The sequence below is a fragment of the Salmo salar genome, chromosome 27, assembly GCF_965601325.2.
Source record: "Salmo salar chromosome 27, fSalSal1, whole genome shotgun sequence".
Taxonomy (NCBI): domain Eukaryota; kingdom Metazoa; phylum Chordata; class Actinopteri; order Salmoniformes; family Salmonidae; genus Salmo; species Salmo salar.
The window spans coordinates 17,081,328-17,106,898 of record NC_138317.1 but is presented as its reverse complement, the minus strand read 5'-3'; the positions used below and the strand labels follow the sequence as shown (position 1 = coordinate 17,106,898).

General features: G+C 38.4%; 25 non-coding genes across 25 annotated transcripts; all 25 read left to right on the top strand.

The window, feature by feature from the left end:
• The first annotated feature begins 1,467 nt into the window (after positions 1-1,467).
• On the top strand, positions 1,468-1,550 carry trnal-uaa (transfer RNA leucine (anticodon UAA)). The gene has a single exon. It is a non-coding gene; the product is annotated as a tRNA-Leu (tRNA).
• Positions 1,551-2,297: 747 nt separating this feature from the next.
• Positions 2,298-2,380, top strand: trnal-uaa (transfer RNA leucine (anticodon UAA)). The gene has a single exon. It is a non-coding gene; the product is annotated as a tRNA-Leu (tRNA).
• Positions 2,381-3,127: 747 nt separating this feature from the next.
• Positions 3,128-3,210, top strand: trnal-caa (transfer RNA leucine (anticodon CAA)). Its single transcript has one exon. It is a non-coding gene; the product is annotated as a tRNA-Leu (tRNA).
• Positions 3,211-3,956: 746 nt separating this feature from the next.
• Positions 3,957-4,039, top strand: trnal-caa (transfer RNA leucine (anticodon CAA)). The gene has a single exon. It is a non-coding gene; the product is annotated as a tRNA-Leu (tRNA).
• A 747-nt stretch (positions 4,040-4,786) lies between these two features.
• On the top strand, positions 4,787-4,869 carry trnal-caa (transfer RNA leucine (anticodon CAA)). The gene has a single exon. It is a non-coding gene; the product is annotated as a tRNA-Leu (tRNA).
• Positions 4,870-5,616: 747 nt separating this feature from the next.
• Positions 5,617-5,691, top strand: trnal-uaa (transfer RNA leucine (anticodon UAA)). The gene has a single exon. It is a non-coding gene; the product is annotated as a tRNA-Leu (tRNA).
• Positions 5,692-6,438: 747 nt separating this feature from the next.
• On the top strand, positions 6,439-6,522 carry trnal-uaa (transfer RNA leucine (anticodon UAA)). Its single transcript has one exon. It is a non-coding gene; the product is annotated as a tRNA-Leu (tRNA).
• Positions 6,523-7,269: 747 nt separating this feature from the next.
• On the top strand, positions 7,270-7,352 carry trnal-caa (transfer RNA leucine (anticodon CAA)). The gene has a single exon. It is a non-coding gene; the product is annotated as a tRNA-Leu (tRNA).
• Positions 7,353-8,099: 747 nt separating this feature from the next.
• trnal-uaa (transfer RNA leucine (anticodon UAA)) lies at positions 8,100-8,182 on the top strand. The gene has a single exon. It is a non-coding gene; the product is annotated as a tRNA-Leu (tRNA).
• A 746-nt stretch (positions 8,183-8,928) lies between these two features.
• trnal-caa (transfer RNA leucine (anticodon CAA)) lies at positions 8,929-9,011 on the top strand. The gene has a single exon. It is a non-coding gene; the product is annotated as a tRNA-Leu (tRNA).
• Positions 9,012-9,758: 747 nt separating this feature from the next.
• trnal-uaa (transfer RNA leucine (anticodon UAA)) lies at positions 9,759-9,841 on the top strand. Its single transcript has one exon. It is a non-coding gene; the product is annotated as a tRNA-Leu (tRNA).
• A 747-nt stretch (positions 9,842-10,588) lies between these two features.
• trnal-uaa (transfer RNA leucine (anticodon UAA)) lies at positions 10,589-10,671 on the top strand. Its single transcript has one exon. It is a non-coding gene; the product is annotated as a tRNA-Leu (tRNA).
• A 1,575-nt stretch (positions 10,672-12,246) lies between these two features.
• Positions 12,247-12,329, top strand: trnal-caa (transfer RNA leucine (anticodon CAA)). The gene has a single exon. It is a non-coding gene; the product is annotated as a tRNA-Leu (tRNA).
• A 747-nt stretch (positions 12,330-13,076) lies between these two features.
• On the top strand, positions 13,077-13,159 carry trnal-uaa (transfer RNA leucine (anticodon UAA)). Its single transcript has one exon. It is a non-coding gene; the product is annotated as a tRNA-Leu (tRNA).
• A 747-nt stretch (positions 13,160-13,906) lies between these two features.
• trnal-caa (transfer RNA leucine (anticodon CAA)) lies at positions 13,907-13,989 on the top strand. The gene has a single exon. It is a non-coding gene; the product is annotated as a tRNA-Leu (tRNA).
• Positions 13,990-14,736: 747 nt separating this feature from the next.
• trnal-uaa (transfer RNA leucine (anticodon UAA)) lies at positions 14,737-14,819 on the top strand. Its single transcript has one exon. It is a non-coding gene; the product is annotated as a tRNA-Leu (tRNA).
• A 1,575-nt stretch (positions 14,820-16,394) lies between these two features.
• Positions 16,395-16,477, top strand: trnal-caa (transfer RNA leucine (anticodon CAA)). Its single transcript has one exon. It is a non-coding gene; the product is annotated as a tRNA-Leu (tRNA).
• A 747-nt stretch (positions 16,478-17,224) lies between these two features.
• trnal-uaa (transfer RNA leucine (anticodon UAA)) lies at positions 17,225-17,307 on the top strand. The gene has a single exon. It is a non-coding gene; the product is annotated as a tRNA-Leu (tRNA).
• A 748-nt stretch (positions 17,308-18,055) lies between these two features.
• On the top strand, positions 18,056-18,138 carry trnal-caa (transfer RNA leucine (anticodon CAA)). Its single transcript has one exon. It is a non-coding gene; the product is annotated as a tRNA-Leu (tRNA).
• A 2,095-nt stretch (positions 18,139-20,233) lies between these two features.
• trnal-caa (transfer RNA leucine (anticodon CAA)) lies at positions 20,234-20,316 on the top strand. The gene has a single exon. It is a non-coding gene; the product is annotated as a tRNA-Leu (tRNA).
• Positions 20,317-21,063: 747 nt separating this feature from the next.
• trnal-uaa (transfer RNA leucine (anticodon UAA)) lies at positions 21,064-21,138 on the top strand. The gene has a single exon. It is a non-coding gene; the product is annotated as a tRNA-Leu (tRNA).
• Positions 21,139-22,717: 1,579 nt separating this feature from the next.
• Positions 22,718-22,800, top strand: trnal-uaa (transfer RNA leucine (anticodon UAA)). The gene has a single exon. It is a non-coding gene; the product is annotated as a tRNA-Leu (tRNA).
• A 747-nt stretch (positions 22,801-23,547) lies between these two features.
• Positions 23,548-23,630, top strand: trnal-caa (transfer RNA leucine (anticodon CAA)). The gene has a single exon. It is a non-coding gene; the product is annotated as a tRNA-Leu (tRNA).
• Positions 23,631-23,960: 330 nt separating this feature from the next.
• trnal-uaa (transfer RNA leucine (anticodon UAA)) lies at positions 23,961-24,035 on the top strand. The gene has a single exon. It is a non-coding gene; the product is annotated as a tRNA-Leu (tRNA).
• Positions 24,036-25,203: 1,168 nt separating this feature from the next.
• On the top strand, positions 25,204-25,278 carry trnal-uaa (transfer RNA leucine (anticodon UAA)). The gene has a single exon. It is a non-coding gene; the product is annotated as a tRNA-Leu (tRNA).
• Positions 25,279-25,571: the final 293 nt, after the last annotated feature.

Sequence of the window (25,571 nt, the reverse complement as noted above, 5' to 3'; positions counted from 1 at the left end):
AGCAAGTGTTTATCCTTTAAAAACACAAAAGATGGCTCAGTGGTTTGGGTGTTAGAGTCATTATCAACTTAATTGTTATTCTTTTTGCTTCGAAACCCCATTCTTGTATTAAGTTTGATTTGGATGTCAACAAGTCTCGTTTAGATATTGTCTGGCTCAAAGCCAAAATAACTGACTGTGTGCTCCTCATTCCAATTTCACTGGGCTCTTGTTCGTATCTTATCTACACCAGGATGGCTGAGTGGTTTAGACATTGGAATAAAAATCCTATGAACATTATGTTCTCATGGGTACCAACCAATTCCTGGAAAAAGTTTACTTTAGATGTAATCAACCCTCCTTTCACTCATTTACATTTAGCGTGGATCAAATCTGAAAGAATTGATTATGACAAGTTCTTCCATTTTGACTCAGCTCTTGTTAATCTTTTAGAAACACCTGCATGGCAGTGTGTTAAAGGTGTTAGACTCATGATTGAAATTAAAATGTTCTTGTTGGTTCGAGACCTACATCTGGTAGAACGTTTGATTTGGATGTAGTCAAGTTTTATTTACATATTGTCTGGATCAAAGCCAAAAGACCTGACTGTGTCCTCCTTATTTCATTTTGACTGGGCTCTTGATTTTGGGTTCTTTACACCAGGATGGCCGAGAGGTTAAGGCGTTGCCCTCAAGATCTAATGGACATATGTCCTCGTGGGTTCGAACCCCACTCCTGGTAGAAGTTGTTCTTTGATTTGGATGTTATCAATTGACATTTCACTCATTGGAAATTTGTTTGGATCAAAGCTGAAAGAATTGACGTTGTTTCCCATATTCCGACTTGACTCAGCAAGTGTTTATCCGTTAAAAACACAAAAGATGGCTGAGTGGTTAGGGTGTTAGAGTCATTATCAACTTAATTGTTATTCTTTTTGCTTCGAAACCCCATTCTTGTATTAAGTTTGATTTGGATGTCAACAAGTCTCGTTTAGATATTGTCTGGCTCAAAGCCAAAATAACTGACTGTGTGCTCCTCATTCCAATTTCACTGGGCTCTTGATCGTACTCTATTTACTCCAGGGCGGCTGAGTGGTTTAGACATTGGAATTAAAGTCCAATGAACAGTATGTTCTTGTGGGTACCAACCCCATTCCTGGAAAAAGTTTACTTTGGATGTAATCAACCCTCCTTTCACTCATTTACATTTAGCGTGGATCGAATCTGAAAGAAATGACAACGACAAGTTCTTCCATTTTGACTCAGCTCTTGTTAATCTTTTAGAAACACCTGGATGGCAGTGTGTTTAAGGCGTTAGACTCATGATCGAAATTAAAATGTTCTTGTTGGTTCGAAATCTACATCTGGTAGAACGTTTGATTTGGACGTAATCAAGTTTCATTTACATATTGTCTGGATCAAAGGCAAAAAATCTGACTGTGTGCTCCTTATTCCATTTTGACTGGGCCCTTGATTTTCTGTTCTTTACACCAGGATGGCCGAGAGGTTAAGGCGTTGGACTTAAGATCCAATGGACATATGTCCTCGTCGGTTCGAACCCCACTCTTGGTACAAGTTTGTCTTTGATTTGGATGTTGTCATTTGTCCTTTCACTCATTGGAAATTTGTTTGGATCAAAGCTGAAAGAATTGACTTTGTTCCCCTTATTCCGACTTGACTCAGCAAGTGTTTATCCTTTAAAAACACAAAAATGGCTGAGTGTTTAGGGTGTTAGAGTCATTATCAACTTAATTGTTATTCTTTTTGCTTCGAAACCCCATTCTTGTATTAAGTTTGATTTGGATGTCAACAAGTCTCGTTTAGATATTGTCTGGCTCAAAGCCAAAAAAAACTGACTGTGTGCTCCTCATTCCAATTTCACTGGGCTCTTGATCGTACTCTATTTACACCAGGATGGCTGAGTGGTTTAGACATTGGAATTAAAGTCCAATGAACAGTATGTTCTTGTGGGTGCCAACGCCATTCCTGGAAAAAGTTTACTTTGGATGTAATCAACCCTCCTTTCACTCTTTTACATTTAGCGTGGATCGAATCTGAAAGAAATGACAATGAAAAGTTCTTCCATTTTGACTCAGCTCTTGTTAATCTTTTAGAAACACCTGGATGGCAGTGTGTTTAAGGCGTTAGACTCATGATCGAAATTAAAATGTTCTTGTTGGTTCGAAATCTACATCTGGTAGAACGTTTGATTTGGACGTAATCAAGTTTCATTTACATATTGTCTGGATCAAAGGCAAAAAATCTGACTGTGTGCTCCTTATTCCATTTTGACTGGGCCCTTGATTTTGTGTTCTTTACACCAGGATGGCCGAGAGGTTAAGGCGTTGGACTTAAGATCCAATGGACATATGTCCTCGTGGGTTCGAACCCCACTCCTGGTAGAAGTTTGTCTTTGATTTGGATGTTGTCATTTGTCCTTTCACTCATTGGAAATTTGTTTGGATCAAAGCTGAAAGAATTGACTTTGTTCCCCTTATTCCGACTTTACTCAGCAAGTGTTTATCCTTTAAAAACACAAAAGATGGTTGAGTGTTTAGGGTTTTAGAGTCATTATCAACTTAATTGTTATTCTTTTTGCTTCGAAACCCCATTCTTGTATTAAGTTTGATTTGGATGTCAACAAGTCTCGTTTAGATATTGTCTGGCTCAAAGCCAAAAAAACTGACTGTGTGCTCCTCATTCCAATTTCACTGGGCTCTTGATTGTCTCTTATCTACACCAGGATGGCTGAGTGGTTTAGACATTGGAATAAAAATCCAATGAACAGTATGTTCTCATGGGTACCAACCCAATTCCTGGAAAAAGTTTACTTTAGATGTAATCAACCCTCCTTTCACTCATTCACATTTAGTGTGGATCAAATCTGAAAGAATTGATTATGACAAATTCTTCCATTTTGACTCAGCTCTTGTTAATCTTTTAGAAACACCTGGATGGCAGTGTGTTAAAGGCGTTAGACTCATGATTGAAATTAAAATGTTCTTGTTGGTTCGAGACCTACATCTGGTAGAACGTTTGATTTGGATGTAATCAAGTTTCATTTACATATTGTCTGGATCAAAGCCAAAAGACCTGACTGTGTCCTCCTTATTTCATTTTGACTGGGCTCTTGATTTTGAGTTAATTACACCAGGATGGCCGAGAGGTTAAGGTGTTGGACTCAAGATCTAATGGACATATGTCCTCGTGGATTCGAACCCCACTCCTGGTAGAAGGTTGTCTATGATTTGGATGTTATCAATTGACCTTTAACTCATTGGAAATTTGTTTGGATCAAAGCTGAAAGAATTGACTTTGATTCCCATATTCCGACTTGACTCAGCAAGTGTTTATCCTTTAAAAACACAAAAGATGCCTGAGTGGTTAAGGTGTTAGAGTCATTATCAACTTAATTGTTATTCTTTTTGCTTCGAAACCCCATTCTTGTATTAAGTTTGATTTGGATGTCAAAAAGTCTCGTTTAGATATTGTCTGGCTCAAAGCCAAAATAACTGACTGTGTGCTCCTCATTCCAATTTCACTGGGCTCTTGATCGTATCTTATCTACACCAGGATGGCTGAGTGGTTTAGACATTGGAATAGAAATCCTATGAACATTATGTTCTCATGGGTACCAACCCATTCCTGGAAAAAGTTTACTTTAGATGTAATCAACCCTCCTTTCACTCATTTACATTTAGCGTGGATCAAATCTGAAAGAATTGATTATGACAAGTTCTTCCATTTTGACTCAGCTCTTGTTAATCTTTTAGAAACACCTGCATGGCAGTGTGTTAAAGGTGTTAGACTCATGATTGAAATTAAAATGTTCTTGTTGGTTCGAGACCTACATCTGGTAGAACGTTTGATTTGGATGTAGTCAAGTTTTATTTACATATTGTCTGGATCAAAGCCAAAAGACCTGACTGTGTCCTCCTTATTTCATTTTGACTGGGCCCTTGATTTTGTGGCCTTTACGCCAGGATGGCCGAGAGGTTAATGCGTTGGACTCAAGATCTAATGGACATATGTCCTCGTGGATTCGAACCCCACTCCTGGTAGAAGTTTGTCTATGATTTGGATGTTATCAATTGACCTTTAACTCATTGGAAATTTGTTTGGATCAAAGCTGAAAGAATTGACTTTGATTCCCATATTCCGACTTGACTCAGCAAGTGTTTATCCTTTAAAAACACAAAAGATGCCTGAGTGGTTAAGGTGTTAGAGTCATTATCAACTTAATTGTTATTCTTTTTGCTTCGAAACCCCATTCTTGTATTAAGTTTGATTTGGATGTCAACAAGTCTCGTTTAGATATTGTCTGGCTCAAAGCCAAAATAACTGACTGGGGGCTCCTCATTCCAATTTCACTGGGCTCTTGATCGTACTCTATTTACACCAGGACGGCTGAGTGGTTTAGACATTGGAATTAAAGTCCAATGAACAGTATGTTCTTGTGGGTACCAACCCCATTCCTGGAAAAAGTTTACTTTGGATGTAATCAACCCTCCTTTCACTCATTTACATTTAGCGTGGATCGAATCTGAAAGAAATGACAACGACAAGTTCTTCCATTTTGACTCAGCTCTTGTTAATCTTTTAGAAACACCTGGATGGCAGTGTGTTTAAGGCGTTAGACTCATGATCGAAATTAAAATGTTCTTGTTGGTTCGAAATCTACATCTGGTAGAACGTTTGATTTGGACGTAATCAAGTTTCATTTACATATTGTCTGGATGAAAGGCAAAAAATCTGACTGTGTGCTCCTTATTCCATTTTGACTGGGCCCTTGATTTTGTGTTCTTTACACCAGGATGGCCGAGAGGTTAAGGCGTTGGACTCAAGATCCAATGGACATATGTCCTCGTGGGTTCGAACCCCACTCCTGGTAGAAGTTTGTCTTAGATTTGGATGTTGTCATTTGTCCTTTCACTCATTGGAAATTTGTTTGGATCAAAGCTGAAAGAATTGACTTTGTTCCCCTTATTCCGACTTGACTCAGCAAGTGTTTATCCTTTAAAAACACAAAAATGGCTGAGTGTTTAGGTTGTTAGAGTCATTATCAACTTAATTGTTATTCTTTTTGCTTCGAAACCCCATTCTTGTATTAAGTTTGATTTGGATGTCAACAAGTCTCGTTTAGATATTGTCTGGCTCAAAGCCAAAAAAAACTGACTGTGTGCTCCTCATTCCAATTTCACTGGGCTCTTGATCGTACTCTATTTACACCAGGATGGCTGAGTGGTTTAGACATTGGAATTAAAGTCCAATGAACAGTATGTTCTTGTGGGTGCCAACGCCATTCCTGGAAAAAGTTTACTTTGGATGTAATCAACTCTCCTTTCACTCTTTTACATTTAGCGTGGATCGAATCTGAAAGAAATGACAATGAAAAGTTCTTCCATTTTGACTCAGCTCTTGTTAATCTTTTAGAAACACCTGGATGGCAGTGTGTTTAAGGCGTTAGACTCATGATCGAAATTAAAATGTTCTTGTTGGTTCGAAATCTACATCTGGTAGAACGTTTGATTTGGATGTAATCAAGTTTCATTTACATATTGTCTGGATCAAAGGCAAAAAATCTGACTGTGTGCTCCTTATTCCATTTTGACTGGGCCCTTGATGTTGTGTTCTTTACACCAGGATGGCCGAGAGGTTAAGGCGTTTGACTTAAGATCAAATGGACATGTGGGTTCGAACCCCACTCCTGGTAGAAGTTTGTCTTTGATTTGGATTTTGTCAATTGTCCTTCCACTCATTGGAAATTTGTTTGGATCAAAGCTGAAAGAATTGACTTTGTTCCCCTTATTCCGACTTGACTCAGCACGTGTTTATCCTTTAAAAACACAAAAGATGGCTGAGTGTTTAGGGTGTTAGAGTCATTATCAACTTAATTGTTATTCTTTTTGCTTCGAAACCCCATTCTTGTATTAAGTTTGATTTGGATGTCAACAAGTCTCGTTTAGATATTGTCTGGCTCAAAGCCAAAATAACTGACTGTGTGCTCCTCATTCCAATTTCACTGGGCTCTTGATCGTACTCTATTTACACCAGGACGGCTGAGTGGTTTAGACATTGGAATTAAAGTCCAATGAACAGTATGTTCTTGTGGGTACCAACCCCATTCCTGGAAAAAGTTTACTTTGGATGTAATCAACCCTCCTTTCACTCATTTACATTTAGCGTGGATCGAATCTGAAAGAAATGACAACGACAAGTTCTTCCATTTTGACTCAGCTCTTGTTAATCTTTTAGAAACACCTGGATGGCAGTGTGTTTAAGGCGTTAGACTCATGATCGAAATTAAAATGTTCTTGTTGGTTCGAAATCTACATCTGGTAGAACGTTTGATTTGGACGTAATCAAGTTTCATTTACATATTGTCTGGATCAAAGGCAAAAAATCTGACTGTGTTCTCCTTATTCCATTTTGACTGGGCCCTTGATTTTCTGTTCTTTACACCAGGATGGCCGAGAGGTTAAGGCGTTGGACTTAAGATCCAATGGACATATGTCCTCGTCGGTTCGAAACCCCACTCTTGGTACAAGTTTGTCTTTGATTTGGATGTTGTCATTTGTCCTTTCACTCATTGGAAATTTGTTTGGATCAAAGCTGAAAGAATTGACTTTGTTCCCCTTATTCCGACTTGACTCAGCAAGTGTTTATCCTTTAAAAACACAAAAATGGCTGAGTGTTTAGGGTGTTAGAGTCATTATCAACTTAATTGTTATTCTTTTTGCTTCGAAACCCCATTCTTGTATTAAGTTTGATTTGGATGTCAACAAGTCTCGTTTAGATATTGTCTGGCTCAAAGCCAAAAAAAACTGACTGTGTGCTCCTCATTCCAATTTCACTGGGCTCTTGATCGTACTCTATTTACACCAGGATGGCTGAGTGGTTTAGACATTGGAATTAAAGTCCAATGAACAGTATGTTCTTGTGGGTGCCAACGCCATTCCTGGAAAAAGTTTACTTTGGATGTAATCAACCCTCCTTTCACTCTTTTACATTTAGCGTGGATCGAATCTGAAAGAAATGACAATGAAAAGTTCTTCCATTTTGACTCAGCTCTTGTTAATCTTTTAGAAACACCTGGATGGCAGTGTGTTAAAGGTGTTAGACTCATGATTGAAATTAAAATGTTCTTGTTGGTTCGAGACCTACATCTGGTAGAACGTTTGATTTGGATGTAATCAAGTTTCATTTACATATTGTCTGGATCAAAGCCAAAAGACCTGACTGTGTCCTCCTTATTTCATTTTGACTGGGCTCTTGATTTTGGGTTCTTTACACCAGGATGGCCGAGAGGTTAAGGCGTTGGCCTCAAGATCTAATGGACATATGTCCTCGTGGGTTCGAACCCCACTCCTGGTAGAAGTTGTTCTTTGATTTGGATGTTATCAATTGACATTTCACTCATTGGAAATTTGTTTGGATCAAAGCTGAAAGAATTGACGTTGTTTCCCATATTCCGACTTGACTCAGCAAGTGTTTATCCGTTAAAAACACAAAAGATGGCTGAGTGGTTATGGTGTTAGAGTCATTATCAACTTAATTGTTATTCTTTTTGCTTCGAAACCCCATTCTTTTATTAAGTTTGATTTGGATGTCAACAAGTCTCGTTTAGATATTGTCTGGCTCAAAGCCAAAATAACTGACTGTGTGCTCCTCATTCCAATTTCACTGGGCTCTTGATCGTACTCTATTTACTCCAGGACGGCTGAGTGGTTTAGACATTGGAATTAAAGTCCAATGAACAGTATGTTCTTGTGGGTACCAACCCCATTCCTGGAAAAAGTTTACTTTGGATGTAATCAACCCTCCTTTCACTCATTTACATTTAGCGTGGATCGAATCTGAAAGAAATGACAACGACAAGTTCTTCCATTTTGACTCAGCTCTTGTTAATCTTTTAGAAACACCTGGATGTCAGTGTGTTTAAGGCGTTAGACTCATGATCGAAATTAAAATGTTCTTGTTGGTTCGAAATCTACATCTGGTAGAACGTTTGATTTGGACGTAATCAAGTTTCATTTACATATTGTCTGGATCAAAGGCAAAAAATCTGACTGTGTTCTCCTTATTCCATTTTGACTGGGCCCTTGATTTTCTGTTCTTTACACCAGGATGGCCGAGAGGTTAAGGCGTTGGACTTAAGATCCAATGGACATATGTCCTCGTCGGTTCGAACCCCACTCTTGGTACAAGTTTGTCTTTGATTTGGATGTTGTCATTTGTCCTTTCACTCATTGGAAATTTGTTTGGATCAAAGCTGAAAGAATTGACTTTGTTCCCCTTATTCCGACTTGACTCAGCAAGTGTTTATCCTTTAAAAACACAAAAATGGCTGAGTGTTTAGGGTGTTAGAGTCATTATCAACTTAATTGTTATTCTTTTTGCTTCGAAACCCCATTCTTGTATTAAGTTTGATTTGGATGTCAACAAGTCTCGTTTAGATATTGTCTGGCTCAAAGCCAAAAAAAACTGACTGTGTGCTCCTCATTCCAATTTCACTGGGCTCTTGATCGTACTCTATTTACACCAGGATGGCTGAGTGGTTTAGACATTGGAATTAAAATCCAATGAACAGTATGTTCTTGTGGGTACCAACCCCATTCCTGGAAAAAGTTTACTTTGGATGTAATCAACCCTCCTTTCACTCTTTTACATTTAGCGTGGATCGAATCTGAAAGAAATGACAATGAAAAGTTCTTCCATTTTGACTCAGCTCTTGTTAATCTTTTAGAAACACCTGGATGGCAGTTTGTTTAAGGCGTTAGACTCATGATCTAAATTAAAATGTTCTTGTTGTTTCGAAATCTACATCTGGTAGAACGTTTGATTTGGATGTAATCAAGTTTCATTTACATATTGTCTGGTTCAAGCAAAAAAATCTGACTGTGTGCTCCTTATTCCATTTTGACTGGGCCCTTGATCTTCTCTTCTTTTCACCAGGATGGCCGAGATGTTAAGGCGTTGGACTCAAGATGCAATGGACATATGTCCTCGTGGGTTCGAACCCCGCTCCTGGTAGAAGTTTATCTTTGCTTTGGATTTTGTCAGTTGTCCTTTCACTCATTGGAAATTTGTTTGGATCAAAGCTGAAAGAATTTACTTTGTTCCCCTTATTCCGACTTTACTCAGCAAGTGTTTATCCTTTAAAAACACAAAAGATGCCTGAGTGGTTAAGGTGTTAGAGTCATTATCAACTCAATTGTTGTTCTTCTTGCTTCGAAACCCCATTCTTGTATTAAGTTTAATTTGGATGTCAACAAGTCTCGTTTAGATATTGTCTGGCTCAAAGCCAAAAAAAATGACTGTGTGCTCCTCATTCCAATTTCACTGGGCTCTTGATCGTTCTCTATTTACACCAGGATGGCTGAGTGGTTTAGACATTGGAATTAAAATCCAATGAACAGTATGTTCTTGTGGGTACCAACCCCATTCCTGGAAAAAGTTTACTTTGGATGTAATCAATCCTCCTTTCACTATTTTACATTTAGCGTGGATCGAATCTGAAAGAAATGACAATGAAAAGTTCTTCCATTTTGACTCAGCTCTTGTTAATCTTTTAGAAACACCTGGATGGCAGTTTGTTTAAGGCGTTAGACTTATGATCTAAATTAAAATGTTCTTGTTGGTTCGAAATCTACATCTGGTAGAACGTTTGATTTGGATGTAATCAAGTTTCATTTACATATTGTCTGGATCAAAGCCCAAAAATCTGACTGTGTGCTCCTTATTCCATTTTGACTGTGCCCTTGATTTTCTGTTCTTTACACCAGGATGGCCGAGAGGTTAAGGCGTTAGACTTAAGATCCAATGGACATATGTCCTCGTGGGTACGAACCCCACTCCTGGTAGAAGTTTGTCTTTGATTTGGATTTTGTCAATTGTCCTTCCACTCATTGGAAATTTGTTTGGATCAAAGCTGAAAGAATTGACTTTGTTTCCCATATTCCGACTTGACTCAGCAAGTGTTTATCCTTTAAAAACTCAAAAGATGGCTGAGTGGTTAAGGTGTTAGAGTCATTATCAACTCAATTGTTGTTCTTCTTGCTTCGAAACCCCATTCTTGTATTAAGTTTGATTTGGATGTCAACAAGTCTCGTTTAGATATTGTCTGGCTGAAAGCCCAAAAAACTGACTGTGTGCTCCTCATTCCAATTTCACTGGGCTCTTGATCGTACTCTATTTACACCAGGATGGCTGAGTGGTTTAGACATTGGAATTAAAGTCCAATGAACAGTATGTTCTTGTGGGTACCAACCCCATTCCTGGAAAAAGTTTACTTTGGATGTAATCAACCCTCCTTTCACTCTTTTACATTTAGCGTGGATCGAATCTGAAAGAAATGACAATGAAAAGTTCTTCCATTTTGACTCAGCTCTTGTTAATCTTTTAGAAACACCTGGATGGCAGTGTGTTTAAGGCATTAGACTCATGATCTAATTTAAAATGTTCTTGTTGGTTCGAAATCTACATCTGGTAGAACGTTTGATTTGGATGTAGTCAAGTTTCATTTACATATTGTCTGGATCAAAGGCAAAAAATCTGACTGTGTGCTCCTTATTCCATTTTGACTGGGCCCTTGATTTTGTGTTCTTTACACCAGGATGGCCGAGAGGTTAAGGCGTTGGACTTAAGATCCAATGGACATATGTCCTCGTGGGTTCGAACCCCACTCCTGGTAGAAGTTTGTCTTTGATTTGGATGTTATCAATTGACCTTTCACTCATTGGAAATTTGTTTGGATCAAAGCTGAAAGAATTGACGTTGTTACCCATATTCCGACTTGACTCAGCAAGTGTTTATCCTTTAAAAACACAAAAGATGGCTCAGTGGTTTGGGTGTTAGAGTCATTATCAACTTAATTGTTATTCTTTTTGCTTCGAAACCCCATTCTTGTATTAAGTTTGATTTGGATGTCAACAAGTCTCGTTTAGATATTGTCTGGCTCAAAGCCAAAATAACTGACTGTGTGCTCCTCATTCCAATTTCACTGGGCTCTTGTTCGTATCTTATCTACACCAGGATGGCTGAGTGGTTTAGACATTGGAATAAAAATCCTATGAACATTATGTTCTCATGGGTACCAACCAATTCCTGGAAAAAGTTTACTTTAGATGTAATCAACCCTCCTTTCACTCATTTACATTTAGCGTGGATCAAATCTGAAAGAATTGATTATGACAAGTTCTTCCATTTTGACTCAGCTCTTGTTAATCTTTTAGAAACACCTGCATGGCAGTGTGTTAAAGGTGTTAGACTCATGATTGAAATTAAAATGTTCTTGTTGGTTCGAGACCTACATCTGGTAGAACGTTTGATTTGGATGTAGTCAAGTTTTATTTACATATTGTCTGGATCAAAGCCAAAAGACCTGACTGTGTCCTCCTTATTTCATTTTGACTGGGCTCTTGATTTTGGGTTCTTTACACCAGGATGGCCGAGAGGTTAAGGCGTTGCCCTCAAGATCTAATGGACATATGTCCTCGTGGGTTCGAACCCCACTCCTGGTAGAAGTTGTTCTTTGATTTGGATGTTATCAATTGACATTTCACTCATTGGAAATTTGTTTGGATCAAAGCTGAAAGAATTGACGTTGTTTCCCATATTCCGACTTGACTCAGCAAGTGTTTATCCGTTAAAAACACAAAAGATGGCTGAGTGGTTAGGGTGTTAGAGTCATTATCAACTTAATTGTTATTCTTTTTGCTTCGAAACCCCATTCTTGTATTAAGTTTGATTTGGATGTCAACAAGTCTCGTTTAGATATTGTCTGGCTCAAAGCCAAAATAACTGACTGTGTGCTCCTCATTCCAATTTCACTGGGCTCTTGATCGTATCTTATCTACACCAGGATGGCTGAGTGGTTTAGACATTGGAATAAAAATCCAATGAACATTATGTTCTCATGGGTACCAACCCATTCCTGGAAAAAGTTTACTTTAGATGTAATCAACCCTCCTTTCACTCATTTACATTTAGCGTGGATCAAATCTGAAAGAATTGATTATGACAAGTTCTTCCATTTTGACTCAGCTCTTGTTAATCTTTTAGAAACACCTGCATGGCAGTGTGTTAAAGGTGTTAGACTCATGATTGAAATTAAAATGTTCTTGTTGGTTCGAGACCTACATCTGGTAGAACGTTTGATTTGGATGTAATCAAGTTTCATTTACATATTGTCTGGATCAAAGCCAAAAGACCTGACTGTGTCCTCCTTATTTCATTTTGACTGGGCTCTTGATTTTGGGTTCTTTACACCGGGATGGCCGAGAGGTTAAGGCGTTGGCCTCAAGATCTAATGGACATATGTCCTCGTGGGTTCGATCCCCACTCCTGGTAGAAGTTGTTCTTTGATTTGGATGTTATCAATTGACATTTCACTCATTGGAAATTTCTTTGGATCAAAGCTGAAAGAATTGACGTTGTTTCCCATATTCCGACTTGACTCAGCAAGTGTTTATCCGTTAAAAACACAAAAGATGGCTGAGTGGTTATGGTGTTAGAGTCATTATCAACTTAATTGTTATTCTTTTTGCTTCGAAACCCCATTCTTGTATTAAGTTTGATTTGGATGTCAACAAGTCTCGTTTAGATATTGTCTGGCTCAAAGCCAAAATAACTGACTGTGTGCTCCTCATTCCAATTTCACTGGGCTCTTGATCGTACTCTATTTACTCCAGGACGGCTGAGTGGTTTAGACATTGGAATTAAAGTCCAATGAACAGTATGTTCTTGTGGGTACCAACCCCATTCCTGGAAAAAGTTTACTTTGGATGTAATCAACCCTCCTTTCACTCATTTACATTTAGTGTGGATCGAATCTGAAAGAAATGACAACGACAAGTTCTTCCATTTTGACTCAGCTCTTGTTAATCTTTTAGAAACACCTGGATGGCAGTGTGTTTAAGGCGTTAGACTCATGATCGAAATTAAAATGTTCTTGTTGGTTCGAAATCTACATCTGGTAGAACGTTTGATTTGGACGTAATCAAGTTTCATTTACATATTGTCTGGATCAAAGGCAAAAAATCTGACTGTGTGCTCCTTATTCCATTTTGACTGGGCCCTTGATTTTCTGTTCTTTACACCAGGATGGCCGAGAGGTTAAGGCGTTGGACTTAAGATCCAATGGACATATGTCCTCGTCGGTTCGAACCCCACTCTTGGTACAAGTTTGTCTTTGATTTGGATGTTGTCATTTGTCCTTTCACTCATTGGAAATTTGTTTGGATCAAAGCTGAAAGAATTGACTTTGTTCCCCTTATTCCGACTTGACTCAGCAAGTGTTTATCCTTTAAAAACACAAAAATGGCTGAGTTTTTAGGGTGTTAGAGTCATTATCAACTTAATTGTTATTCTTTTTGCTTCGAAACCCCATTCTTGTATTAAGTTTGATTTGGATGTCAACAAGTCTCGTTTAGATATTGTCTGGCTCAAAGCCAAAAAAAACTGACTGTGTGCTCCTCATTCCAATTTCACTGGGCTCTTGATCGTACTCTATTTACACCAGGATGGCTGAGTGGTTTAGACATTGGAATTAAAGTCCAATGAACAGTATGTTCTTGTGGGTGCCAACGCCATTCCTGGAAAAAGTTTACTTTGGATGTAATCAACCCTCCTTTCACTCTTTTACATTTAGCGTGGATCGAATCTGAAAGAAATGACAATGAAAAGTTCTTCCATTTTGACTCAGCTCTTGTTAATCTTTTAGAAACACCTGCATGGCAGTGTGTTAAAGGTGTTAGACTCATGATTGAAATTAAAATGTTCTTGTTGGTTCGAGACCTACATCTGGTAGAACGTTTGATTTGGATGTAATCAAGTTTCATTTACATATTGTCTGGATCAAAGCCAAAAGACCTGACTGTGTCCTCCTTATTTCATTTTGACTGGGCTCTTGATTTTGGGTTCTTTACACCAGGATGGCCGAGAGGTTAAGGCGTTGGCCTCAAGATCTAATGGACATATGTCCTCGTGGGTTCGAACCCCACTCCTGGTAGAAGTTGTTCTTTGATTTGGATGTTATCAATTGACATTTCACTCATTGGAAATTTGTTTGGATCAAAGCTGAAAGAATTGACGTTGTTTCCCATATTCCGACTTGACTCAGCAAGTGTTTATCCGTTAAAAACACAAAAGATGGCTGAGTGGTTATGGTGTTAGAGTCATTATCAACTTAATTGTTATTCTTTTTGCTTAGAAACCCCATTCTTGTATTAAGTTTGATTTGGATGTCAACAAGTCTCGTTTAGATATTGTCTGGCTCAAAGCCCAAAAAACTGACTGTGTGCTCCTCATTCCAATTTCACTGGGCTCTTGATCGTACTCTATTTACACCAGGATGGCTGAGTGGTTTAGACATTGGAATTAAAGTCCAATGAACAGTATGTTCTTGTGGGTACCAACCCCATTCCTGGAAAAAGTTTACTTTGGATGTAATCAACCCTCCTTTCACTCTTTTACATTTAGCGTGGATCGAATCTGAAAGAAATGACAATGAAAAGTTCTTCCATTTTGACTCAGCTCTTGTTAATCTTTTAGAAACACCTGGATGGCAGTGTGTTTAAGGCATTAGACTCATGATCTAATTTAAAATGTTCTTGTTGGTTCGAAATCTACATCTGGTAGAACGTTTGATTTGGATGTAGTCAAGTTTCATTTACATATTGTCTGGATCAAAGGCAAAAAATCTGACTGTGTGCTCCTTATTCCATTTTGACTGGGCCCTTGATTTTGTGTTCTTTACACCAGGATGGCCGAGAGGTTAAGGCGTTGGACTTAAGATCCAATGGACATATGTCCTCGTGGGTTCGAACCCCACTCCTGGTAGAAGTTTGTCTTTGATTTGGATGTTATCAATTGACCTTTCACTCATTGGAAATTTGTTTGGATCAAAGCTGAAAGAATTGACGTTGTTACCCATATTCCGACTTGACTCAGCAAGTGTTTATCCTTTAAAAACACAAAAGATGGCTCAGTGGTTGGGGTGTTAGAGTCATTATCAACTTAATTGTTATTCTTTTTGCTTCGAAACCCCATTCTTGTATTAAGTTTGATTTGGATGTCAACAAGTCTCGTTTAGATATTGTCGGGCTCAAAGCCAAAATAACTGACTGTGTGCTCCTCATTCCAATTTCACTGGGCTCTTGATCGTATCTTATCTACACCAGGATGGCTGAGTGGTTTAGACATTGGAATAAAAATCCTATGAACATTATGTTCTCATGGGTACCAACCAATTCCTGGAAAAAGTTTACTTTAGATGTAATCAACCCTCCTTTCACTCATTTACATTTAGCGTGGATCAAATCTGAAAGAATTGATTATGACAAGTTCTTCCATTTTGACTCAGCTCTTGTTAATCTTTTAGAAACACCTGCATGGCAGTGTGTTAAAGGTGTTAGACTCATGATTGAAATTAAAATGTTCTTGTTCGTTCGAGACCTACATCTGGTAGAACGTTTGATTTGGATGTAGTCAAGTTTTATTTACATATTGTCTGGATCAAAGCCAAAAGACCTGACTGTGTCCTCCTTATTTCATTTTGACTGGGCTCTTGATTTTGGGTTCTTTACACCAGGATGGCCGAGAGGTTAAGGCGTTGCCCTCAAGATCTAATGGACATATGTCCTCGTGGGTTCGAACCCCACTCCTGGTAGAAGTTGTTCTTTGATTTGGATGTTATCAATTGACATTTCAGTCATTGGAAATTTGTTTGGATCAAAGCTGAAAGAATTGACGTTGTTTCCCATATTCCGACTTGACTCAGCAAGTGTTTATCCGTTAAAAACACAAAAGATGGCTGAGTGGTTAGGGTGTTAGAGTCATTATCAACTTAATTGTTATTCTTTTTGCTTCGAAACCCCATTCTTGTATTAAGTTTGATTTGGATGTCAACAAGTCTCGTTTAGATATTGTCTGGCTCAAAGCCAAAATAACTGACTGTGTGCTCCTCATTCCAATTTCACTGGGCTCTTGATCGTATCTTATCTACACCAGGATGGCTGAGTGGTTTAGACATTGGAATAAAAATCCAATGAACATTATGTTCTCATGGGTACCAACCCATTCCTGGAAAAAGTTTACTTTAGATGTAATCAACCCTCCTTTCACTCATTTACATTTAGCGTGGATCAAATCTGAAAGAATTGATTATGACAAGTTCTTCCATTTTGACTCAGCTCTTGTTAATCTTTTAGAAACACCTGCATGGCAGTGTGTTAAAGGTGTTAGACTCATGATTGAAATTAAAATGTTCTTGTTGGTTCGAGACCTACATCTGGTAGAACGTTTGATTTGGATGTAATCAAGTTTCATTTACATATTGTCTGGATCAAAGCCAAAAGACCTGACTGTGTCCTCCTTATTTCATTTTGACTGGGCTCTTGATTTTGGGTTCTTTACACCAGGATGGCCGAGAGGTTAAGGCGTTGGCCTCAAGATCTAATGGACATATGTCCTCGTGGGTTCGATCCCCACTCCTGGTAGAAGTTGTTCTTTGATTTGGATGTTATCAATTGACATTTCACTCATTGGAAATTTTTTTGGATCAAAGCTGAAAGAATTGACGTTGTTTCCCATATTCCGACTTGACTCAGCAAGTGTTTATCCGTTAAAAACACAAAAGATGGCTGAGTGGTTATGGTGTTAGAGTCATTATCAACTTAATTGTTATTCTTTTTGCTTCGAAACCCCATTCTTGTATTAAGTTTGATTTGGATGTCAACAAGTCTCGTTTAGATATTGTCTGGCTCAAAGCCAAAATAACTGACTGTGTGCTCCTCATTCCAATTTCACTGGGCTCTTGATCGCACTCTATTTACTCCAGGACGGCTGAGTGGTTTAGACATTGGAATTAAAGTCCAATGAACAGTATGTTCTTGTGGGTACCAACCCCATTCCTGGAAAAAGTTTACTTTGGATGTAATCAACCCTCCTTTCACTCATTTACATTTAGTGTGGATCGAATCTGAAAGAAATGACAACGACAAGTTCTTCCATTTTGACTCAGCTCTTGTTAATCTTTTAGAAACACCTGGATGGCAGTGTGTTTAAGGCGTTAGACTCATGATCGAAATTAAAATGTTCTTGTTGGTTCGAAATCTACATCTGGTAGAACGTTTGATTTGGACGTAATCAAGTTTCATTTACATATTGTCTGGATCAAAGGCAAAAAATCTGACTGTGTGCTCCTTATTCCATTTTGACTGGGCCCTTGATTTTCTGTTCTTTACACCAGGATGGCCGAGAGGTTAAGGCGTTGGACTTAAGATCCAATGGACATATGTCCTCGTCGGTTCGAACCCCACTCTTGGTACAAGTTTGTCTTTGATTTGGATGTTGTCATTTGTCCTTTCACTCATTGGAAATTTGTTTGGATCAAAGCTGAAAGAATTGACTTTGTTCCCCTTATTCCGACTTTACTCAGCAAGTGTTTATCCTTTAAAAACACAAAAGACGGTTGAGTGTTTAGGGTTTTAGAGTCATTATCAACTTAATTGTTATTCTTTTTGCTTCGAAACCCCATTCTTGTATTAAGTTTGATTTGGATGTCAACAAGTCTCGTTTAGATATTGTCTGGCTCAAAGCCAAAAAAAACTGACTGTGTGCTCCTCATTCCAATTTCACTGGGCTCTTGATTGTCTCTTATCTACACCAGGATGGCTGAGTGGTTTAGACATTGGAATAAAAATCCAATGAACAGTATGTTCTCATGGGTACCAACCCAATTCCTGGAAAAAGTTTACTTTAGATGTAATCAACCCTCCTTTCACTCATTCACATTTAGTGTGGATCAAATCTGAAAGAATTGATTATGACAAGTTCTTCCATTTTGACTCAGCTCTTGTTAATCTTTTAGAAACACCTGGATGGCAGTGTGTTAAAGGCGTTAGACTCATGATTGAAATTAAAATGTTCTTGTTGGTTCGAGACCTACATCTGGTAGAACGTTTGATTTGGATGTAATCAAGTTTCATTTACATATTGTCTGGATCAAAGCCAAAAGACCTGACTGTGTCCTCCTTATTTCATTTTGACTGGGCTCTTGATTTTGAGTTAATTACACCAGGATGGCCGAGAGGTTAAGGTGTTGGACTCAAGATCTAATGGACATATGTCCTCGTGGATTCGAACCCCACTCCTGGTAGAAGGTTGTCTATGATTTGGATGTTATCAATTGACCTTTAACTCATTGGAAATTTGTTTGGATCAAAGCTGAAAGAATTGACTTTGATTCCCATATTCCGACTTGACTCAGCAAGTGTTTATCCTTTAAAAACACAAAAGATGCCTGAGTGGTTAAGGTGTTAGAGTCATTATCAACTTAATTGTTATTCTTTTTGCTTCGAAACCCCATTCTTGTATTAAGTTTGATTTGGATGTCAAAAAGTCTCGTTTAGATATTGTCTGGCTCAAAGCCAAAATAACTGACTGTGTGCTCCTCATTCCAATTTCACTGGGCTCTTGATCGTATCTTATCTACACCAGGATGGCTGAGTGGTTTAGACATTGGAATAAAAATCCTATGAACATTATGTTCTCATGGGTACCAACCCATTCCTGGAAAAAGTTTACTTTAGATGTAATCAACCCTCCTTTCACTCATTTACATTTAGCGTGGATCAAATCTGAAAGAATTGATTATGACAAGTTCTTCCATTTTGACTCAGCTCTTGTTAATCTTTTAGAAACACCTGCATGGCAGTGTGTTAAAGGTGTTAGACTCATGATTGAAATTAAAATGTTCTTGTTGGTTCGAGACCTACATCTGGTAGAACGTTTGATTTGGATGTAGTCAAGTTTTATTTACATATTGTCTGGATCAAAGCCAAAAGACCTGACTGTGTCCTCCTTATTTCATTTTGACTGGGCCCTTGATTTTGTGTCCTTTACACCAGGATGGCCGAGAGGTTAATGCGTTGGACTCAAGATCTAATGGACATATGTCCTCGTGGATTCGAACCCCACTCCTGGTAGAAGTTTGTCTATGATTTGGATGTTATCAATTGACCTTTAACTCATTGGAAATTTGTTTGGATCAAAGCTGAAAGAATTGACTTTGATTCCCATATTCCGACTTGACTCAGCAAGTGTTTATCCTTTAAAAACACAAAAGATGCCTGAGTGGTTAAGGTGTTAGAGTCATTATCAACTTAATTGTTATTCTTTTTGCTTCGAAACCCCATTCTTGTATTAAGTTTGATTTGGATGTCAACAAGTCTCGTTTAGATATTGTCTGGCTCAAAGCCAAAATAACTGACTGGGGGCTCCTCATTCCAATTTCACTGGGCTCTTGATCGTACTCTATTTACACCAGGACGGCTGAGTGGTTTAGACATTGGAATTAAAGTCCAATGAACAGTATGTTCTTGTGGGTACCAACCCCATTCCTGGAAAAAGTTTACTTTGGATGTAATCAACCCTCCTTTCACTCATTTACATTTAGCGTGGATCGAATCTGAAAGAAATGACAACGACAAGTTCTTCCATTTTGACTCAGCTCTTGTTAATCTTTTAGAAACACCTGGATGGCAGTGTGTACAAGTCTCGTTTAGATATTGTCTGGCTCAAAGCCAAAAAAAACTGACTGTGTGCTCCTCATTCCAATTTCACTGGGCTCTTGATCGTACTCTATTTACACCAGGATGGCTGAGTGGTTTAGACATTGGAATTAAAGTCCAATGAACAGTATGTTCTTGTGGCATTCTTGTATTAAGTTTGATTTGGATGTCAACAAGTCTCGTTTAGATATTGTCTGGCTCAAAGCCAAAATAACTGACTGGGGGCTCCTCATTCCAATTTCACTGGGCTCTTGATCGTACTCTATTTACACCAGGACGGCTGAGTGGTTTAGACATTGGAATTAAAGTCCAATGAACAGTATGTTCTTGTGGGTACCAACCCCATTCCTGGAAAAAGTTTACTTTGGATGTAATCAACCCTCCTTTCACTCATTTACATTTAGCGTGGATCGAATCTGAAAGAAATGACAACGACAAGTTCTTCCATTTTGACTCAGCTCTTGTTAATCTTTTAGAAACACCTGGATGGCAGTGTGTTTAAGGCGTTAGACTCATGATCGAAATTAAAATGTTCTTGTTGGTTCGAAATCTACATCTGGTAGAACGTTTGATTTGGACGTAATCAAGTTTCATTTACATATTGTCTGGATGAAAGGCAAAAAATCTGACTGTGTGCTCCTTATTCCATTTTGACTGGGCCCTTGATTTTGTGTTCTTTACACCAGGATGGCCGAGAGGTTAAGGCGTTGGACTCAAGATCCAATGGACATATGTCCTCGTGGGTTCGAACCCCACTCCTGGTAGAAGTTTGTCTTAGATTTGGATGGTGTCATTTGTCCTTTCACTCATTGGAAATTTGTTTGGATCAAAGCTGAAAGAATTGACTTTGTTCCCCATATTCCGACTTGACTCAGCAAGTGTTTATCCTTTAAAAACACAAAAATGGCTGAGTGTTTAGGTTGTTAGAGTCATTATCAACTTAATTGTTATTCTTTTTGCTTCGAAACCCCATTCTTGTATTAAGTTTGATTTGGATGTCAACAAGTCTCGTTTAGATATTGTCTGGCTCAAAGCCAAAAAAAACTGACTGTGTGCTCCTCATTCCAATTTCACTGGGCTCTTGATCGTACTCTATTTACACCAGGATGGCTGAGTGGTTTAGACATTGGAATTAAAGTCCAATGAACAGTATGTTCTTGTGGGTGCCAACGCCATTCCTGGAAAAAGTTTACTTTGGATGTAATCAACTCTCCTTTCACTCTTTTACATTTAGCGTGGATCGAATCTGAAAGAAATGACAAAGAAAAGTTCTTCCATTTTGACTCAGCTCTTGTTAATCTTTTAGAAACACCTGGATGGCAGTGTGTTTAAGGCGTTAGACTCATGATCGAAATTAAAATGTTCTTGTTGGTTCGAAATCTACATCTGGTAGAACGTTTGATTTGGATGTAATCAAGTTTCATTTACATATTGTCTGGATCAAAGGCAAAAAATCTGACTGTGTGCTCCTTATTCCATTTTGACTGGGCCCTTGATGTTGTGTTCTTTACACCAGGATGGCCGAGAGGTTAAGGCGTTTGACTTAAGATCCGATGGACATGTGGGTTCGAACCCCACTCCTGGTAGAAGTTTGTCTTTGATTTGGATTTTGTCAATTGTCCTTCCACTCATTGGAAATTTGTTTGGATCAAAGCTGAAAGAATTGACTTTGTTCCCCTTATTCCGACTTGACTCAGCACGTGTTTATCCTTTAAAAACACAAAAGATGGCTGAGTGTTTAGGGTGTTAGAGTCATTATCAACTTAATTGTTATTCTTTTTGCTTCGAAACCCCATTCTTGTATTAAGTTTGATTTGGATGTCAACAAGTCTCGTTTAGATATTGTCTGGCTCAAAGCCAAAATAACTGACTGTGTGCTCCTCATTCCAATTTCACTGGGCTCTTGATCGTACTCTATTTACACCAGGACGGCTGAGTGGTTTAGACATTGGAATTAAAGTCCAATGAACAGTATGTTCTTGTGGGTACCAACCCCATTCCTGGAAAAAGTTTACTTTGGATGTAATCAACCCTCCTTTCACTCATTTACATTTAGCGTGGATCGAATCTGAAAGAAATGACAACGACAAGTTCTTCCATTTTGACTCAGCTCTTGTTAATCTTTTAGAAACACCTGGATGGCAGTGTGTTTAAGGCGTTAGACTCATGATCGAAATTAAAATGTTCTTGTTGGTTCGAAATCTACATCTGGTAGAACGTTTGATTTGGACGTAATCAAGTTTCATTTACATATTGTCTGGATCAAAGGCAAAAAAATCTGACTCTGTGCTCCTTATTCCATTTTGACTGGGCCCTTGATTTTGTGTTCTTTACAACAGGATGGCCGATAGGTTAAGGCGTTGAACTTAAGATCCAATGGACATATGTCCTCGTGGGTTCGAACCCCACTCCTGGTAGAAGTTTGTCTTTGATTTGGATGTTGTCATTTGTCCTTCCACTCATTAGAAATTTGTTTGGATCAAAGCTGAAAGAATTGACGTTGTTTCCCATATTCCGACTTGACTCAGCAAGTGTTTATCCTTTAAAAACACAAAAGATGGCTGAGTGGTTAAGGTGTTAGAGTCATTATCAACTTAATTGCTATTCTTTTTGCTTCGAAACCCCATTATTGTATTAAGTTTGATTTGGATGTCAACATGTCTCGTTTAGATATTGTCTGGCTCAAAGCCAAAAAAAACTGACTGTGTGCTCCTCATTCCAATTTCACTGGGCTCTTGATCGTACTCTATTTACACCAGGATGGCTGAGTGGTTTAGACATTGGAATTAAAGTCCAATGAACAGTATGTTCTTGTGGGTGCCAACGCCATTCCTGGAAAAAGTTTACTTTGGATGTAATCAACCCTCCTTTCACTCTTTTACATTTAGCGTGGATCGAATCTGAAAGAAATGACAATGAAAAGTTCTTCCATTTTGACTCAGCTCTTGTTAATCTTTTAGAAACACCTGGATGGCAGTGTGTTTAAGGCGTTAGACTCATGATCGAAATTAAAATGTTCTTGTTGGTTCGAAATCTACATCTGGTAGAACGTTTGATTTGGATGTAATCAAGTTTCATTTACATATTGTCTGGATCAAAGGCAAAAAATCTGACTGTGTGCTCCTTATTCCATTTTGACTGGGACCTTGATGTTGTGTTCTTTACACCAGGAAGGCCGAGAGGTTAAGGCGTTAGACTTAAGATCCAATGGACATATGTCCTCGTGGGTTCGAACCCCACTCCTGGTAGAAGTTTGTCTTTGATTTGGATTTTGTCAATTGTCCTTCCACTCATTGGAAATTTGTTTGGATCAAAGCTGAAAGAATTGACTTTGTTTCCCATATTCCGACTTGACTCAGCAAGTGTTTATCCTTTAAAAACACAAAAGATTCCTGAGTGGTTAAGGTGTTAGAGTCATTATCAACTCAATTGTTGTTCTTCTTGCTTCGAAACCCCATTCTTGTATTAAATTTGATTTGGATGTCAACAAGTCTCGTTTAGATATTGTCTGGCTCAAAGCCAAAAAAACTGACTGTGTGCTCCTCATTCCAATTTCACTGGGCTCTTGATCGTACTCTATTTACATCAGGATGGCTGAGTGGTTTAGACATTGGAATTAAAGTCCAATGAACAGTATGTTCTTGTGGGTACCAACCCCATTCCTGGAAAAAGTTTACTTTGGATGTAATCAACCCTCCTTTCACTCTTTTACATTTAGCGTGGATCGAATCTGAAAGAAATGACAATGAAAAGTTCTTCCATTTTGACTCAGCTCTTGTTAATCTTTTAGAAACACCTGGATGGCAGTTTGTTTAAGGCGTTAGACTCATGATCTAAATTAAAATGTTCTTGTTGGTTCAAAATCTACATCTGGTAGAACGTTTGATTTGGATGTAATCAAGTTTCATTTACATATTGTCTGGATCAAAGCCCAAAAATCTGACTGTGTGCTCCTTTTTCCATTTTGACTGGGCCCTTGATTTTCTGTTCTTTACACCAGGATGGCCGAGAGGTTAAGGCGTTGGACTCAAGATCCAATGGACATATGTCCTCGTGGGTTCGAACCCCACTCCTGGTAGAAGTTTGTCTTTGATTTGGATTTTGTCCTTTCACTCATTGGAAATTTGTTTGGATCAAAGCTGAAAGAATTGACTTTGTTCCCCTTATTCCGACTTGACTCAGCAAGTGTTTATCCTTTAAAAACACAAAAGTTGGCTGAGTGTTTAGGGTGTTAGAGTCATTATCAACTTAATTGTTATTCTTTTTGCTTCGAAACCCCATTCTTGTATTAAGTTTGATTTGGATGTCAACAAGTCTCGTTTAGATATTGTCTGGCTCAAAGCCAAAAAAAACTGACTGTGTGCTCCTTATTCCATTTTGACTGGGCCCTTGATGTTGTGTTCTTTACACCAGGATGGCTGAGAGGTTAAGGCGTTTGACTTAAGATCCAATGGACATGTGGGTTCAAACCCCACTCCTGGTAGAAGTTTGTCTTTGATTTGGATTTTGTCAATTGTCCTTCCACTCATTGGAAATTTGTTTGGATCAAAGCTGAAAGAATTGACTTTGTTCCCCTTATTCCGACTTGACTCAGCACGTGTTTATCCTTTAAAAACACAAAAGATGGCTGAGTGTTTAGGGTGTTAGAGTCATTATCAACTTAATTGTTATTCTTTTTGCTTCGAAACCCCATTCTTGTATTAAGTTTGATTTGGATGTCAACAAGTCTCGTTTAGATATTGTCTGGCTCAAAGCCAAAATAACTGACTGTGTGCTCCTCATTCCAATTTCACTGGGCTCTTGATCGTACTCTATTTACACCAGGACGGCTGAGTGGTTTAGACATTGGAATTAAAGTCCAATGAACAGTATGTTCTTGTGGGTACCAACCCCATTCCTGGAAAAAGTTTACTTTGGATGTAATCAACCCTCCTTTCACTCATTTACATTTAGCGTGGATCGAATCTGAAAGAAATGACAACGACAAGTTCTTCCATTTTGACTCAGCTCTTGTTAATCTTTTAGAAACACCTGGATGGCAGTGTGTTTAAGGCGTTAGACTCATGATCGAAATTAAAATGTTCTTGTTGGTTCGAAATCTACATCTGGTAGAACGTTTGATTTGGACGTAATCAAGTTTCATTTACATATTGTCTGGATCAAAGGCAAAAAAATCTGACTCTGTGCTCCTTATTCCATTTTGACTGGGCCCTTGATTTTGTGTTCTTTTCAACAGGATGGCCGATAGGTTAAGGCGTTGAACTTAAGATCCAATGGACATATGTCTTCGTGGGTTCGAACCCCACTCCTGGTAGAAGTTTGTCTTTGATTTGGATGTTGTCATTTGTCCTTCCACTCATTGGAAATTTGTTTGGATCAAAGCTGAAAGAATTGACGTTGTTTCCCATATTCCGACCTGACTCAGCAAGTGTTTATCCTTTAAAAACACAAAAGATGGCTGAGTGGTTAAGGTGTTAGAGTCATTATCAACTTAATTGTTATTCTTTGTGCTTCGAAACCCCATTCTTGTATTAAGTTTCATTTGGATGTCAACAAGTCTCGTTTAGATATTGTCTGGCTCAAAGCCAAAAAAAACTGACTGTGTGCTCCTTATTCCATTTTGACTGGGCCCTTGATGTTGTGTTCTTTACACCAGGATGGCCGAGAGGTTAAGGCGTTTGACTTAAGATCCAATGGACATGTGGGTTCGAACCCCACTCCTGGTAGAAGTTTGTCTTTGATTTGGATTTTGTCAATTGTCCTTCCACTCATTGGAAATTTGTTTGGATCAAAGCTGAAAGAATTGACGTTGTTTCCCATATTCCGACCTGACTCAGCAAGTGTTTATCCTTTAAAAACACAAAAGATGGCTGAGTGGTTAAGGTGTTAGATTCATTATCAACTCAATTGTTGTTCTTCTTGCTTCGAAACCCCATTCTTGTATTAAGTTTGATTTGGATGTCCACAAGTCTCGTTTAGATATTGTCTGGCTCAAAGCCAAAATAACTGACTGTGTGCT